Below are 15,887 nucleotides of genomic sequence, written 5' to 3' on the forward strand. Positions count from 1 at the left end.
TCGTTAGTGTGCTAGTTCACCTTTTGTTCTATTGGTTCTCCAATGAGTCCCCGTGCCACTAAGGTGTCTTTGTTGTCCATTTGCTAGAGTTTTCAAATCTTTTGCATCATCTCAGAAGTTCACATCCTCATTTTTTATTTTCTTTACTCGTTCTTTTTTGCTCTTCAAGATGCTTTTCTATGGAAGTACTGTTCTCGTCTCCATGATTAAGCCATTTTTTCTCGATCTTTTTCTCCACGTTATTTTCTCCTTAATTTATATTAAGATATCACAAGATGTAGTGTTTTATTTTTCAAAAACCTTACACTCGTGAACTAGATTTGTTTTGTTCATATGCGGTAGCTAATTGTGCTTGTGAATTTTGGCATTTCACATGGTGAAATCCTAGACCAGTCACTGATATTGCGCAAAGATGAGCTAAAATGGACATCCGAATCGGAGTCAGATTTCTTCTACATAGTCACTATCTTAGTAACCCTTATTTGACAAGAAGTGGAGACATATATAGCAACCTAACCGCAGTAAATTATCAAAATACATGTACTGACTTGCTAGAAAAATACGATATGTTTTGGATCTTCAAGAAAAGACTGACAATTCACTTAAGACTTCTCTTGCATAGACACTGGACTTCTAGAACTACGACAGAACTACGTACATGAAATATTATTTATGTGTTTGATATGATATGATGTGATATTTCTTTGACATGAAAATAACACTTGGAAATGACACTTTTTTTTCCTAATGTCAAAAAATATAAAGTTTGAACAAGTTACGAGAAACCATCAACGATTATAATACTAGTGCATATATATAACATGAAGAAATATTTCATAATGTATCTAATAAGATTGATTTCACACTGTAGAAGTTGATAGTTTTTAAAATTTCGGTTGAACTTTGCATGATTTGACTTTTAACAATAAAAATACACACCTTCTTTTATGGAATGGAGCGAGAAGAAATTATGAGTCTTGTTTGATTTCCTGTTGTAATATTTAATGAGTGTATCGGAGCCATGCATCGAATGGTCTATCTTTTTTATCATCCATTATTTACTCTTTTTTGCTATACATTTTCTTAAAATGACCATTTGCTAGAGTTTCCAAATCTTCTGCATCATCTCCAAAGTTCACATTCTCCTTTTTTATTTTATTTATCGTTCTTTTTCGCTATCCAGGATGCTTTCCTATAGAAGTACGGTTCTGATCTCCGTGATTAAGCCATTTTTTTTATCTTGTTCTTTGTCTCCACGTTATTTTCTGCCTAATTTATATTAAGCTATGATGAGGTGTAGTGTTTTATTTTTCAAAAACCTTACACTCGTGAACTAGATTTGTTGGGTTCATATGAGCTAGCTAATTTTGCTTGTGAATTTTGGCACGCCACGTGGTGAAATCTTATATCAGTCCCTGATCTTGCGGAAAGGTGACCTAAAATGGACATCCAAATTTGAGTCGGATTTCTTCTACATAGTCACTATCTTAGTATCCTTTATTTGGCAAGAAGTGGAGACATATATAGCAACCTAACTGCAGTAAATTATCACAATACATGTACTGACTTGCTAGAAAAATACGATATGTTTTGAATCTTCAAGAGAGTTTCAGTTAAGACTTCTCTTACATAGACACTGGACTTCTAGACCTACCTATAGAACTACGTACATGAATTAATATTTATGTGTTCGATATGATATGATGTGAAGGCCATGTCATGCATAAGGTGTTCATTTGATGTCGAAATTTCTCCCATACATTTTAAATAAAAAGTATAGCATGTAAAACACTTCATAAGAGATGAAAGACTCCAAAAAAAATTGTTCTTGGTTTCTATAGAAACTATGGTCTCAAAGGTTTAACATGGTACCACATATGCCAAGTGTCTGACACATCAACCACGTGGCATGAATTTGCATGACTCTTTCGTCACATGAAATAGGAAGAAAAGACACATACATGCTTGAAAGGATCGTATGCCGCACCTAGAGGGGGGGGGGGGGGGTGAATAGGTGCTAACCAATTTTTAGTTCTTTTTCAATTTAGGCTTGACACAAAAGGTAAATTCTCTACATATGCAACTAAGTGAATTTACCTATATGACAAGGCTACCAACTAAGCAAGATATAGCTAAGCAATATAGAGATAGAATAGGATAGAGGTAACCGAGAGTGGAGCACGCGATGACACGGAGATGATTCCCGTAGTTCCCTTCCTTTGCAAGAAGGTACGTCTACGTTTGGAGGAGTGTGGTTGCTACGAAAGCCAAACCAACAGCCACGAAGGCTTCACTCAGATCTCCGGTGAGCAACGCCACGAAGGCCTAGCCCACTTCCACTAAGGGATTTCCTCGAGGCGGAAACCGGGCCTTTACAAGGTTCTTGGGGCACACATCCACAACCAAATTGGAGGCTCCCAAATCTGTTACAACACAACAATCAACAACAATACATCAACACAAATCAACTAGGGAACCAAATAGGAACACTAGCATGAGATCCCTCAAACAAGAGAGGGGGAAATGAAGAACGCTTCGGTGAGGATGTAGATCGGTGTCTTCTCCTTCAAATCTCCAAAGATCAAGAGCTTTGGTTGGGGATGAAGGAGATCTTGCAAATCTTGAGTTTCTTGAGGTGGCTCTAATGGAGGTGGCTTGGCAGATTTCTTGTGTAATGATTGAGCAAGCAACCAAGGTAGAAGAAGGGGGGTATTTATACCTCCCCTCAAAATTGAGCCGTTGCAGCTTCCGGGGGGCCGGATATTCCGGCCTAAGTAAGAGCCGGATAATCCGCCCCCCCCCCCCTGATAATCCGGCCTTCGGGACAAAACCGTGACTTTATCCGGCCAAATATCCGGCCCTATGCCAGACTTGTTTTTCTTCCAGTCCTTAGCCAAAATCGAGGGGGCCGGATATTTCCAAAATATCCGGCCCGGATATTCCGGCCCTGGTACAATACCGGGACAATATCCGGGCAAATGTCCGGCCCCTATACTGCGCTGCTTTTCCCTCGAAGACTTAGCCAAAATCAGGGGGCCGGATATTTCAACAATATCCGGCCCGGATTATCCGGCCTGGCCATCTTTTTGCTGTTAACTTTTGACAGACCGACCAAATCCAACACACATAAATATGAATCTATGTAATCCCTGTACCACTTAAACAAACATTAGTGTATCACATATATTGACATCAAACACACAAAACATAATGTGAGAGATGTTCTTTCAATCTCCCCCTTTTTGGTGTTTGATGACAATATACGGATTTGCAAGAGAATCACTATAGAGACAAGCATGATGGCAAAACATAGAGGCACTCCCCCTACATGTGTGCATATAAGTAATTTGCATTTGAATACAAATACACAACACATAGGAGTATGGTGCCTCAACACAAGAGATATCCAACATGAGCTCTAACAATAGACATTGACACATATGAAGTTGAGATAGGATGCAAGAATTCATACCCATGTGTAGATATATAATGCGGAGATATAGCATCACACATAATGTAATATCCTTGATCTCAACAAATAGAAATCCGAAAACCGTAACAATGTCTCACACCACATAGCACATAGTTTTGAACGGCACACAAACAAACCAAATAGTTCAAATAAGAGGGAACACAAGCAATATAAGAATGATAAACGCATATGCTTGTGCCCAAACCATGCAAATCCCCGAGAATCCTAATAGAACACTTCTCCCCCTTTGGCATCGAGACGCCAAAAAGGGGACAAGCGCGATGCTACACGTCCCATGGGAATCACTCGGAGGCTTCTTCATCATCGGACTGGGATGCCGCTTCCTCTTCTTCCTCATCAGTGTCAGATGCATCCGGAGAGCGGCGAGAGGTGTTGGACCTTTGAAGGCAATCATCAAGATCACTCCATGGAACCTGTGCGGAGTGCCATCCACTGTAACCCTGGTGAGCTGGAGGCTGAGGCGGGGGTCCTTGGTCACTACTGAGCTTGTGTAGAATAACCGCCTGAGTATGCTTAATCTCAGAACGCTCTCGGCTAGCTGCATAGTTCTCCTTATGGATCTCAATGTTCATGCAAAGGATGTGACGCTGAAACCAACTAAGCCGGCTCACTTGCTTCCTCATAGTCGGGACATCAGGATGGCGAGCAGGAGCAAAACCACTAGAGCGAGCATCACCCATGAAAGTGTCAGGTGCAGGTACAGCAGAAGAGACTGGCTTAAGCTTGTAGGCCTTCTTGACATTGTGCTTCATCAAAGGATACCTACTCAAATCTTCACCACTCAAAGCCACAGAGTTGTTGATGAGAAGCTGGATGTAGGGTGCATATGGTATGGTGGTCCGGGAGACCATGGCATCATGGATCTCATGGAAGATAAAGTCCATGACATCAAGAGTGTAGTCCCGTTCCTCATTAAGATCACGAGCACACTTATAGCTGAGGTGCATAAGGTCCACAAGGGCTCCCCGGAGAGCATCATTGTTACCACCACTTGGGCAAATGGTTGCCCGAAAGAACCGGAGCAACTGACTGTATATGGGAAGCAGCCCCTTAGCAAAACCAATTTTTCCCGCTGAGGTATAGAGATCCACAAGAGCATTCTTATCTGTCTGTTGTGGTCCATGAAGGCGAACTCCAAGAATACCAGCAAATCGGCGCAGAGTGGCACTGCAGTGAGTGGAGCCAGTCATCCATTCCATAGTGCGTTCCTCATCTTTCTTGATTGCCAAAGTGGCAAAGAATTGCTTAACCAAATCTGGGCTATAGTCACATTGAATCTTCATGATATCATGCAAGCCCATCCTTCCAGCTACCCAGATTGCATCTTCAAAGTGATTGTTGACAGCCAGAATGTCCACATTGATAGCTTGCATGGGTCTCAGATTCTTTATGGGCTCATAGACATCCTTGTAGATGAACTCCTACTCCATGCACCAGTATCTCCGGCCCTCTATCTCTTCATCCCTTGGAACATCTTCATACCAGTTCTTCATGCGGATAGCAGAATAAGAGACCGGGTCCATGGCCTTGTAGTTCTCCCTCACTTCCTTGTTCTTCCACCTTGAAGCGACGGACTTGTGAGGTGCATTGGGTGCAAACTCGTCACCAGATCGATCATGCCTTGAGCGTCTCCGACCACCCCGAGAAGCACCACCTGTGAGAAGCAAAGGCGGGTAGCAAAGAGAAGGTAATGCTCATAAGTCATGTAAGATACAGTAACATACTCGAGAAACATGCTATAAGTCGGTACAAATCTAGACATGATAGATTGAAGCAAAAACTGCAGCGGCGATGAAGCTCCAGGCCGGATAATCCGGGGTCCCCAGGGGGCGGATAATCCGGCCAGGCCGGATAATCCGGCCAGCGCGGGGGCCGGATAATCCGGCCCTGCGAAAGTTGCAGTTTTCCAATCAAAAGCTTGTCTAAGACTAGATCGGCCTCATAGCATGCAAGAGGAGTACACTACACGTGATTTGGAACAACTAGACACCAATTCCACCAAGAAAATAGCACATATAAAACACAACATCTAGGGTTAGAGATTGTGAATCATACCCACATTCATTGTGGAAACCGCTTGGAGGAGAAGGTAGCTAGGGAGGAGATGCACCTGATCCACCCAAGAACTCCGAGAGGGGGCGGACGGAGCGTCTCTGGCGAGGAGGAGGAGGTCCAGCGATCTTGAGAGGAGAAAGAGGAGAGAGAGGCGCGTGGGGGGTGGTGTGAACCGTTTGCCCCCCCGCGGCCTCGACCTCAACCCTTTCAAGATCTGCCCAGGCCGGATAATCCGGCCCTAGCTTAGGGCGGATAATCCGGCCGGGCCGGATTTTCCGGGGTCTCCTGGGGCCGGATTATCCGGGGTTCTGGAAAATTTCAGAATCACCGGGAATCCGGCCCATCTTTCGTTGGTTATTTGCATGACCCATATGTGATGCAATAAAGTATCACGTCACATATAAGGTGCAAATTTACCAATAAGATGGAGCAACCTAGATCATCCGACCGAAAAACCTCAAACTCCAAGTTTTTACCAAACATGACAAATGAGCAAGATGGAAATGGCTTATAGGAGAGAGTAGGCTTAGGTTTTAGAAGATACAAACTGTTAATGGTACATGATCACTCAAGTTTGCAAGATATGAGAAAATAAGGCCAAACTAGAGTGATTTCCCATAAGAACATGGAGTTGTCAAATAAAAGGCGATAAGATCCAAATAACTCCAACTCTTCACAAAGAAGAGTGTGGTGGCCTAGGCCACCATATATGAGTGTTGTGGCATGGCACCGCGAAGATATATCTTGGGTCCAAGCCACTACTCATCATTGAAGCTCACATATCAATATATGATATAAAGAGAATGATTTCTTAATGTTGGCATTATGGGGGGAGGGATAGCTCAATAATTTAAACCGCACTCCCCCTATCTCCATGCCCACATCTAAACCAAATAAAGTTTTGAGACGAAGGTGTGTTTGCAAGATGGTCAAGCTATACTCCTTGAATCAATGATATTTAGCTCATTCCTCAAATAAGTGAACCTTGCTTCATCAAGAGGCTTCGTGAATATATCGGCAAGTTGATCTTTGGTAGGAACATAGATAAGCTCAATATCACCCCGGGCAACATGATCCCTAATGAAATGATTCCGGATCTCAATATGCTTCGTTCTTGAATGTTGCACCGGATTATAGGCAATCTTGATAGCACTTTCATTGTCACATAATAGAGGCACTTTGTCACAAATGACACCGTATTCCTTTAAAGTTTGCCTCATCCATAACAATTGAGCACATCCACTTGCGGCGGCAACATATTCGGCTTCGGCGGTGGAGAGAGATATACAATTTTTCTTCTTAGATGACCAACACACCAAGGACCTACCAAGAAATTGGCAAGCCCCGGAGGTTGATTTCCTATCATCCTTGTCTCCCGCCCAATCCGCATCGGTGTACCCATTGAGAATAAAACTTGAGCCTTTGGGGTACCAAATACCATATCTTGGGGTATCAACCAAATATCGAAAGATTCTCTTGAGAGCTATCATGTGGCTCTCCTTAGGAGAAGCTTGATACCTTGCACACACACCAACACTCAACACTATGTCCGGTCTAGATGCACAAAGGTAAAGCAAGGATCCAATCATGGAGCGATATACCTTTTGATCCACCTCTTTAACATTGGGATCAAGTGCAAGATGACATTTGGTAACCATAGGAGTGGCAACACCTTTCATCTCGGTCATCTTGAACCTCTTGAGCATGTCTTGGAGATATTTTGCTTGGTTGATGAAGGTTCCTCCTCTCAATTGCTTGATCTCAAAACCAAGGAAGAACTTCATCTCTCCCATCATAGACATCTCAAACCTATCGGTCATAAGCTTTGAGAATTCATCATTGAAAGCTTTGTTAGTAGAGCCAAAGATAATATCATCAACATATGATTGGCAAACGAAAAGCTCCCCATTGACCCTCTTAGTAAAAAGAGTGGGATCGATTAGCCCAACATCAAACCCACGGTCTACCAATAATTCCTTAAGGTGCTCATACCAAGCTCTAGGAGCTTGTTTGAGACCATAAAGAGCTTTATCGAGCTTGTAGACATGGTTAGGGAAGTTGAGATCCTCGAACCCCGGGGGTTGCTTAACATAAACCTCTTCATGTATAGGACCATTAAGAAATGCACTTTTCACATCCATTTGTTGTAACTTGAAGTTATGATGCGATGCATAAGCAAGAAGGATACGGATGGACTCAAGACGAGCCATGGGAGCATAGGTTTCTCCAAAGTCAATTCCCTCAACTTGAGAGAACCCTTGAGCCACCAATCTTGCCTTGTTCCTCACAACGTTTCCAAAATCATCTTGCTTGTTCTTGAATATCCATTTAGTGCCAATAACATTGCGGCACCCCTTTGGCTTCTCTACTAGTGTCCACACTTTGTTGCGCTTGAAGTTGTTGAGTTCTTCGTGCATAGCTTCCAACCAATCCGAATCTTCAAGGGCTTCAAATACTTTCTTGGGTTCCACTAAGGAGATATAAGCATGATGGTTGCTAAAATTAGCCAATTGCCTTCTTGTGGAAACCTTTGCCCTTATATCACCAAGAACCTTATCATGAGTGTGATCACGAAGCTCAAGGTTCCTTTCTCTTCTTGCTAGACGACGGGCCTCGATCTCCTCCTTGGTTCTTCTTGGCCTTGGAGGTATCACTTGATCAACTTGATCTTTTGGGTCCCCGTCTTGACCTTCAACTTGAGCAACTACAATTTCTTGTGAGTGCTCAACATCATGTGCTTGATCTTGGACATCATTTGGTGCGGAGCAAATATCAAATGGATACTCGTCGGAACCATCATGGATTCTTGGTTGATCTTGACCTTGATCTTGTCCTTGATCTTGTCCTTGATCTTGCACACTAGAGGGAGGGTTTTGTTCTTGTTCTTGGGTTGGTGCATCATTTGCTTCACTTGATGGGGTTTGTTGATGTTGAGAAGATGAGGGCTCCACCGTGGTAGAGCATAGTCCTTCCCGAGACGCCACACCGTGTCCCTCAATGGGGCGGAAAAATCCCACACCCATTCTTACTATGGCATCTTGAGGTATTTCATCACCTGCACAAACATCAACTTGCCCCACTTGGGAGCCATCATTTTCTTCGAACCTCACACTACAAGATTCAATGATAATCCCGGAGGCTATATCAAAGATTCTATAAGTGTGAGACTCGGCACCGTAACCAACAAATATACCCTCCAAAGCTTTAGGAGCGAATTTAGATAAACGAACTCCTTTGATTTTGTAGAAACACTTACACCCGAACACCTTGAAGTATGAGATATTAGGCTTGTTCCCGGTGAGTATTTCATATGGAGTCTTGTTCAAGCCCTTGCGGAGATAGAGCCGGTTGGAGGAGTGACAAGCAGTGGAGATGGCTTCGGCCCAAAAGTTATAGCGGGATTTATGCTCCGCCATCATAGAGCTTGCCATATCCATAAGAGTCCGGTTCTTCCTCTCCGCAACACCATTTTGTTGAGGGGTGTAAGCAGCGGAATATTGATGACGAATCCCCTCATCACTAAGAAAATCATTGAGTGTGTAGTTCTTGAACTCGGAGCCGTTGTCACTTCTTATTGCCATAATGAGGAGGTTGTGTTGGCGTTGCACCTCGGTAGCAAAGTCAATGAATATTTGTTGAGTCTCATCTTTCGTCTTGAGAAAGTAGACCCAAGTGTATCTTGAGTAGTCATCGACAATCACCAAGCAATGTTTCTTCGCACCAAGACTTGCATGAGTAACGGGACCAAAGAGGTCCACATGAAGGAGCTCCAAGATCCTCTTGGAAGAGATAATGGTCTTGCTTGGATGCGGAGAGTCATGCATTTTGCCTTCAACACAAGCCCTACAAACACGATCTTTGGCAAAAGACACATTTTCCATTAGTCCCACAATATGGTTCCCCTTGTGAAGACTTTGCAAAGTTCTCATGTTGACATGGGCTAGGCAGCGATGCCACAACCAACCCACGTCCGCCTTTCCGAATAGGCACATCGCACTTGTTGTGGTGGTCCCCGAAAAGTCCACCACATACAAGTTGTGTTCGCAATACCCAACGAATGCGACTTTTAGAGTCTTGCTCCACAAGAGGACCACAATATCTTTATCAATAAAGACGGTGAAACCCATCTTGCCAAGGGCGGAAACGGAAAGCAAATTGTAACCAAGGGTTTTGACAAGCATGACATCCACAAGAGTAATGTTGTGTGCAACCACAACCTTGCCAAAACCCAATACCTCGGATGTAGAATTATCGCCAAAGGAGACGGTGATATTATTTATGTTGGGCCTCAACTCCTTGACGAGGTTCTTGCCGCCGGTCATATGACTTGTACATCCACTATCAAGTACCCATTTTGAACCTCCGGCGGCATAGTCCTACATGAGATCAATTCTTGGATTTAGGTACCCATTTTTCAATGGGTCCTCTTTTGTTAGCAACAAGGGTCTTTGGAACCCAAATAGACCAAGCAACATAACCATCATATGGACCAACGTATTTGGCATAGACATCACCATAATAATCTTTAAAGAGAACATAGTGAGGGTTATCTATTCCCGCACCATCATCATTAATGGTGTTGCCCTTTCGGGTTTCACCATTAGCTTTCTCATGTGCGGGCTTGGTCTTTTTCTTGTTTGCCTTTTTTGCCTTGGTATTAAAACCAAGTCCCTCCTTCCCATTGTTTGACCTTTGCTTACTCAAAAGATCATCCAAGGAAAGTTTACTTTGGGGAGAGGAGGCCTTAGCAAGTTCATCTTTCAACCTAGCATTTTCCTCAATAATATTTGCATGATCACATGAAGGAGTAGAGGTACTAGGTATGTCATATGAAGCAAGCCTAATTTGAAGTTGCTCATAAGACTCGGAGAGGAGAGAGTATTCACTCTTCAAGGCTTTGTGAGCCTTGTCTAGTTCATCTAGATCCTTCACAAGTTTCTCATGATCAACACCAAATTTGGCCTTTTCCTTTATAAGCACTTTAGTCTTAGCTCTAGCAAGATCTCTAGCTTTAGTGAGCTTGTTAAGTTTATCTTGAGGTTCTTCAAGACTTTCTAGCTTCTCTTCAAGAGATGCTATAGTTTCTTGACATTCCTCAAGAGCATTTTTAAGAGCATGTATTTCTAGAGAGTCTTCTCTCTCTATTTGGCACTTTTTCTCAAGAGTAGCATTTAGTTGAGCCATACGAACCATGAGACTTTAAACATGCTTCTTAGTGTTACCTTGTAGGCTACTAATGAACTCATCAAACTCTAGCATCTCTTGTTTCACTTTTAGACTAGCGGGGTCAACCCCTAGATCATTAGCAATGTTAGGCATAGAGGGGTTAGGAGATGATACCTCGGAAGATTTAGCCATGAGGCAACTTTCTTCCTCCACATGAATGACCTCATTGGGAGATTCGCTTGTTGATGAAGAGTTAGTAGCGAGGAGGCAAGGGCAACCAATCCATTTGAGGTTGCATCTTCTTCATCATCAACATCTTCATCTCCGGAGGTGTACTCTTCTTGAGTTGATAGCACAATTGATGTGTCCAAGGTGGACCTTGCCATGAAGCAATGTGCATTCTTGCGTTGAGGGTTCTCATTGGGTGAATCAAAGAGAGAGGAAGAGGGAATGTTGGTGGTGACAATGGCGGCCACTTCTCTTGAGCTTTCCTCTTCATCATCATCACTAGTACTTGCAATCTCATCGGAAGAGTATTCTTCATTAGCCACTAGCACAATCCTTGAGGGCCTCTTGCCCTTCTTGTTCTTGTTGTAGAATTTCTTGTTGAGGGGCTTTGAATATTTGCCCTTTGAGTCTTTGCTCTTGTCCTTGGGGATGAGCCTTCCACCATGAGTCTCCCTATTCTCATAGGGACATTCGGCAATGAAATGGCGCTTGTCATTGCAATTGTAGCAAGATCTTGTTCTTGGGCCCGAGCTTGAGGGACCCCTTGAGTTGTTTCTCTTGATGTTGTCCTTCTTGGCCTTGGAAGGATCAATCCAAAAGGTGTTTGCATGGAATGCCATGTGGTCATGGTAGTGGTGTTCCAAGTCTTCCGGATAGGTCATGCTCCAAGATGCCCTATAAGATTCTTGAGGAATCACTTCTTGCACGGGGTTGACCACCAAGGCAAGGTTGGACCCTTTTGTCATCCCAATGGCACGATTGCGAGAATCATGAGAGTTTTGCTCAAGCACCTTGAGAGCTTGCATCTCGTGCACGGCTTGTTGAGAGGTGAGAGAGGCATAGCATTCTCTTCCGACAAGAGTCTTGACATCAATAGGCTCGAACGGCATCATGCACTCAATGTACTTCTCCTTGATCCAAGAGTCATTAATGTGAGAGGCACCAACAATCCGGAAGGCGTCGGCAACGGTGAGAAGTCTTCCATACATGTCTTCATGATCTTCATCCGGAAGCCTCATGAATCCTTCGGCTTTATTCCGAAGAGCATTATACTTGTTCCTTCTTGTGCTCTCGCTTCCAATGCAACTCGCGGCCAAAGCATCCCAAGCATCCTTGGCGGTGGTGAAATGCCAAACACGAGTCAACTCCTTTGTCCCCATGGCGGTTTGAATCATGTGCAAGGCGGTGTTGTTGAGTTGACTATCAACCGCTTCTCTTCTAGTCAACTTCTTGGGGTTGTAAGGATTGAAGCCTTCCTCGATGATTCTCCAAAGTTCATTGGAGGCACTGCGAACATGAGAGCTAAACTCAAATTGTCAAGTATCGTAATCATTAACGGAAAACTTAGGTGGGTCGCCCCGGATGTTTATATGAGGATGGGGAACCGGTATATCGGGTGATTGGAAAGGTGGAGGTACTCGATTGTAGCTCTCACTTCCACTAGTTCCCTTGGGAGATGCAGTGGGGGGTTTGTCAGTGTTTAAGTTATCACCATTCATGGGTGCGGTAGCGGAGGGTAATACCGAAGTCTCACCCTCTACAACCGCATCCGTGATATTAACCTCTATGGTGGGAGCCACGGGACGGGGAGGGGTCAAAAGCTCGGAAATCATCTTTCTCATGCTTTCCGTTTGAGCATCCATGTATGACTTCAACGAGTTGATGTCATCCATGGTGACCGGCCTAGTCTCCCCTTCCGATGGTTCCTCGTCCGGCATACTCTTAGGCGGTTAAGCCCGAAATAAGAGCCGAGGCTCTGATACCAATTGAAAGGATCGTATGCCGCACCTAGAGGGGGGGGGGGTGAATAGGTGCTAACCAATTTTTAGTTCTTTTTCAATTTAGGCTTGACACAAAAGGTAAATTCTCTAGATATGCAACTAAGTGAATTTACCTATATGACAAGGCTACCAACTAAGCACGATATAGCTAAGCAATATAGAGATAGAATAGGATAGAGGTAACCGAGAGTGGAGCACGCGATGACACGGAGATGATTCCCGTAGTTCCCTTCCTTTGCAAGAAGGTACGTCTACGTTTGGAGGAGTGTGGTTGCTACGAAAGCCAAACCAACAGCCACGAAGGCTTCACTCAGATCTCCGGTGAGCAACGCCACGAAGGCCTAGCCCACTTCCACTAAGGGATTTCCTCGAGGCGGAAACCGGGCCTTTACAAGGTTCTTGGGGCACACATCCACAACCAAATTGGAGGCTCCCAAATCTGTTACAACACAACAATCAACAACAATACATCAACACAAATCAACTAGGGAACCAAATAGGAACACTAGCATGAGATCCCTCAAACAAGAGAGGGGGAAATGAAGAACGCTTCGGTGAGGATGTAGATCGGTGTCTTCTCCTTCGAATCTCCAAAGATCAAGAGATTTTGTTGGGGGATGAAGGAGATCTTGCAAATCTTGAGTTTCTTGAGGTGGCTCTAATGGAGGTGGCTTGGCAGATTTCTTGTGTAATGATTGAGCAAGCAACCAAGGTAGAAGAAGGGGGGTATTTATACCTCCCCTCAAAATTGAGCCGTTGCAGCTTCCGGGGGGCCGGATATTCCGGCCTAAGTAAGGGCCGGATAATCCGCCCCCCCCCCCGGATAATCCGGCCTTCGGGACAAAACCGTGACTTTATCCGGCCAAATATCCGGCCCTATGCCAGACTTGTTTTTCTTCCAGTCCTTAGCCAAAATCGAGGGGGCCGAATATTTCCAAAATATCCGGCCCAGATATTCCGGCCCTGGTACAATACCGGGACAATATCCGGGCAAATGTCCGGCCCCTATACTGCGCTGCTTTTCCCTCGAAGACTTAGCCAAAATCAGGGGGCCGGATATTTCAACAATATCCGGCCCGGATTATCCGGCCTGGCCATCTTTTTGCTGTTAACTTTTGACAGACCGACCAAATCCAACACACATAAATATGAATCTATGTAATCCCTGTACCACTTAAACAAACATTAGTGTATCACATATATTGACATCAAACACACAAAACATAATGTGAGAGATGTTCTTTCAATGCTTATATTAATGAAGAAAATATATGGAAATCACGGTGCAGTTAATGAATGTAGCGAAGCCATGCATCGAATTATAATATGGTATATCTTTTTATCATCCATTATTTACTCTTTTTTTAAAGGATCGACCTATTAATTTCTTAGTGCCATGGATTCTAAGAAATCGAGCATGCAACAGAGCAAATTATATTTTCCTATTCCACCAAAGAAAGATTTATATCTTAATGCAACTCAACAAGTCCCTTTTGTGAAGGAACCTTGTTAGATGCAATGTTCCTATAATCCATGAAGATAGAGTTGATCTAGTAAGAACCTTGCAAAACTAGCGAGTTTGTACTAGTGTCATCTCGAAGGATTTTATTTTTTGAAATTTTTAACATTTTCTTTTATTTTTTTCAAAACTGACAACGCGATTCCGGAGGGGGGGTGGTGGGGGGTGCACGGACGTGCACCACACTTACCGCCGGTGCACCTGTATAGTGGTGTGCTGGCGGTAAGTGTGGTGCACATCCGTGCACCCTCCCGACCAGGCCTAGGCTTATCGCTGGCGCGTGAAAACGAACGTGCCCCGGCGGTATGAAGTTACTACCGGCACATCAAAAAGGTCGTGCACCCCACCACCGACGTGCACTCTTTTTGGTGCGCCTTGGTAACCCTGGGCCTATAGCCTGTTTCCTAGTAGTATGGAAGCGCCGATGAGGTCCGTCTGCCTTCCCCCTCCTCCCGGGTGAAAACCCAAACCTCTCGGAATTGGCGGCGGCGCGATGGCTACATTTCCTTGCTAAAGGCGTTTTCTTGGGTTGGAGAAGTGGTGCTGAGCTGCGTGTTCCGATGGGTGCCAGTGGCGGCATCCCTGTTGTGGTGTCGCGGTGCCATGTTTCTTCGGTACCTCACTTGCTTTCTCTTCTGCCATGTGGTGTCGGTGTTGTTGGCGGTGCGGCGCCCTCGAGCGTGGGAGAGAAGGGTTAGGGATCCCCTCTGCAGCAACACGATCGTGATGGTTGCTTTGAGCTGGCGGCATTTGTGTCCTGACCCTGCATGGTGGCTGCGATGCCAACCTTTCTGTTGTGTCTTCGTTTGGCGACTTCAGTCCTAAAGCTTGCGTCTTGATGGGCGGTCAATGCGGCGGTCGACGATGATGTATGCGGATTCCGCGTGCGAATGTGATCTCGGTGATAGTTCCTGCTCTAGGTAGCTTGTCATGTGTGACCTTCGTGCTCTGGGTTTAGCTTCTCTCTACCTCTTGAAGGTGCGGCGCCGTTGACCCTAGGTGAGAAGGTAGGGTCCTTCTTCGGTGGCAGAAGCGGGCATCTATACATTGACAGCTTGCCAGGCAATGATGAAGACTGGTTCTATCTCCCGGTGTACCTTCTCAGCGTGTCTTGTTCAATGTTTGATCTAGCAGATGGACGAGGGCCTCAACCTCCAAGCTGTGTTTCTTGTTGTTCCTTTCGTGTGGTGTGAGTTGCATGTAAGCTAATCTTCTAGCACTTTGTACTTGTTATTAAGGCGTTATTAATTTAACGCAGAGCTAAGACCTAATGTTTTAAGAAAAACATGGTAGAACAAGCTGATATGTTTTTGACTCTAAAACGTGAATTTTAGTTTGGAGGAACCGCAATACCAAACTATTATAAAGTGCTTAAAGTTGTGGTATTCCATCAATTTAATTGTTACTCTAATATTTCTGCGGTGGAGATTGTTGCTTCGTTTAAAGTGTGCGAATATTTTCCATTTTCTGCCCCTATATATGAGCCCATTCATGTTAAAATTCTCAACAATATTTTTGCACGAGATTCGTGCATTTCAGACGCGTCATCCCACTCTTTGCCATGTGGATTGCATCGAACAAGGAGCCCTAATTTGCGCGTATAAATAGCCGTAGCCAGGACCAGAAAAGGACCGCTGACTCAGAA

This window comes from Lolium perenne, chromosome 5, assembly GCF_019359855.2.
Source record: "Lolium perenne isolate Kyuss_39 chromosome 5, Kyuss_2.0, whole genome shotgun sequence".
In the NCBI taxonomy this organism is placed as follows: Eukaryota; Viridiplantae; Streptophyta; class Magnoliopsida; order Poales; family Poaceae; genus Lolium; species Lolium perenne.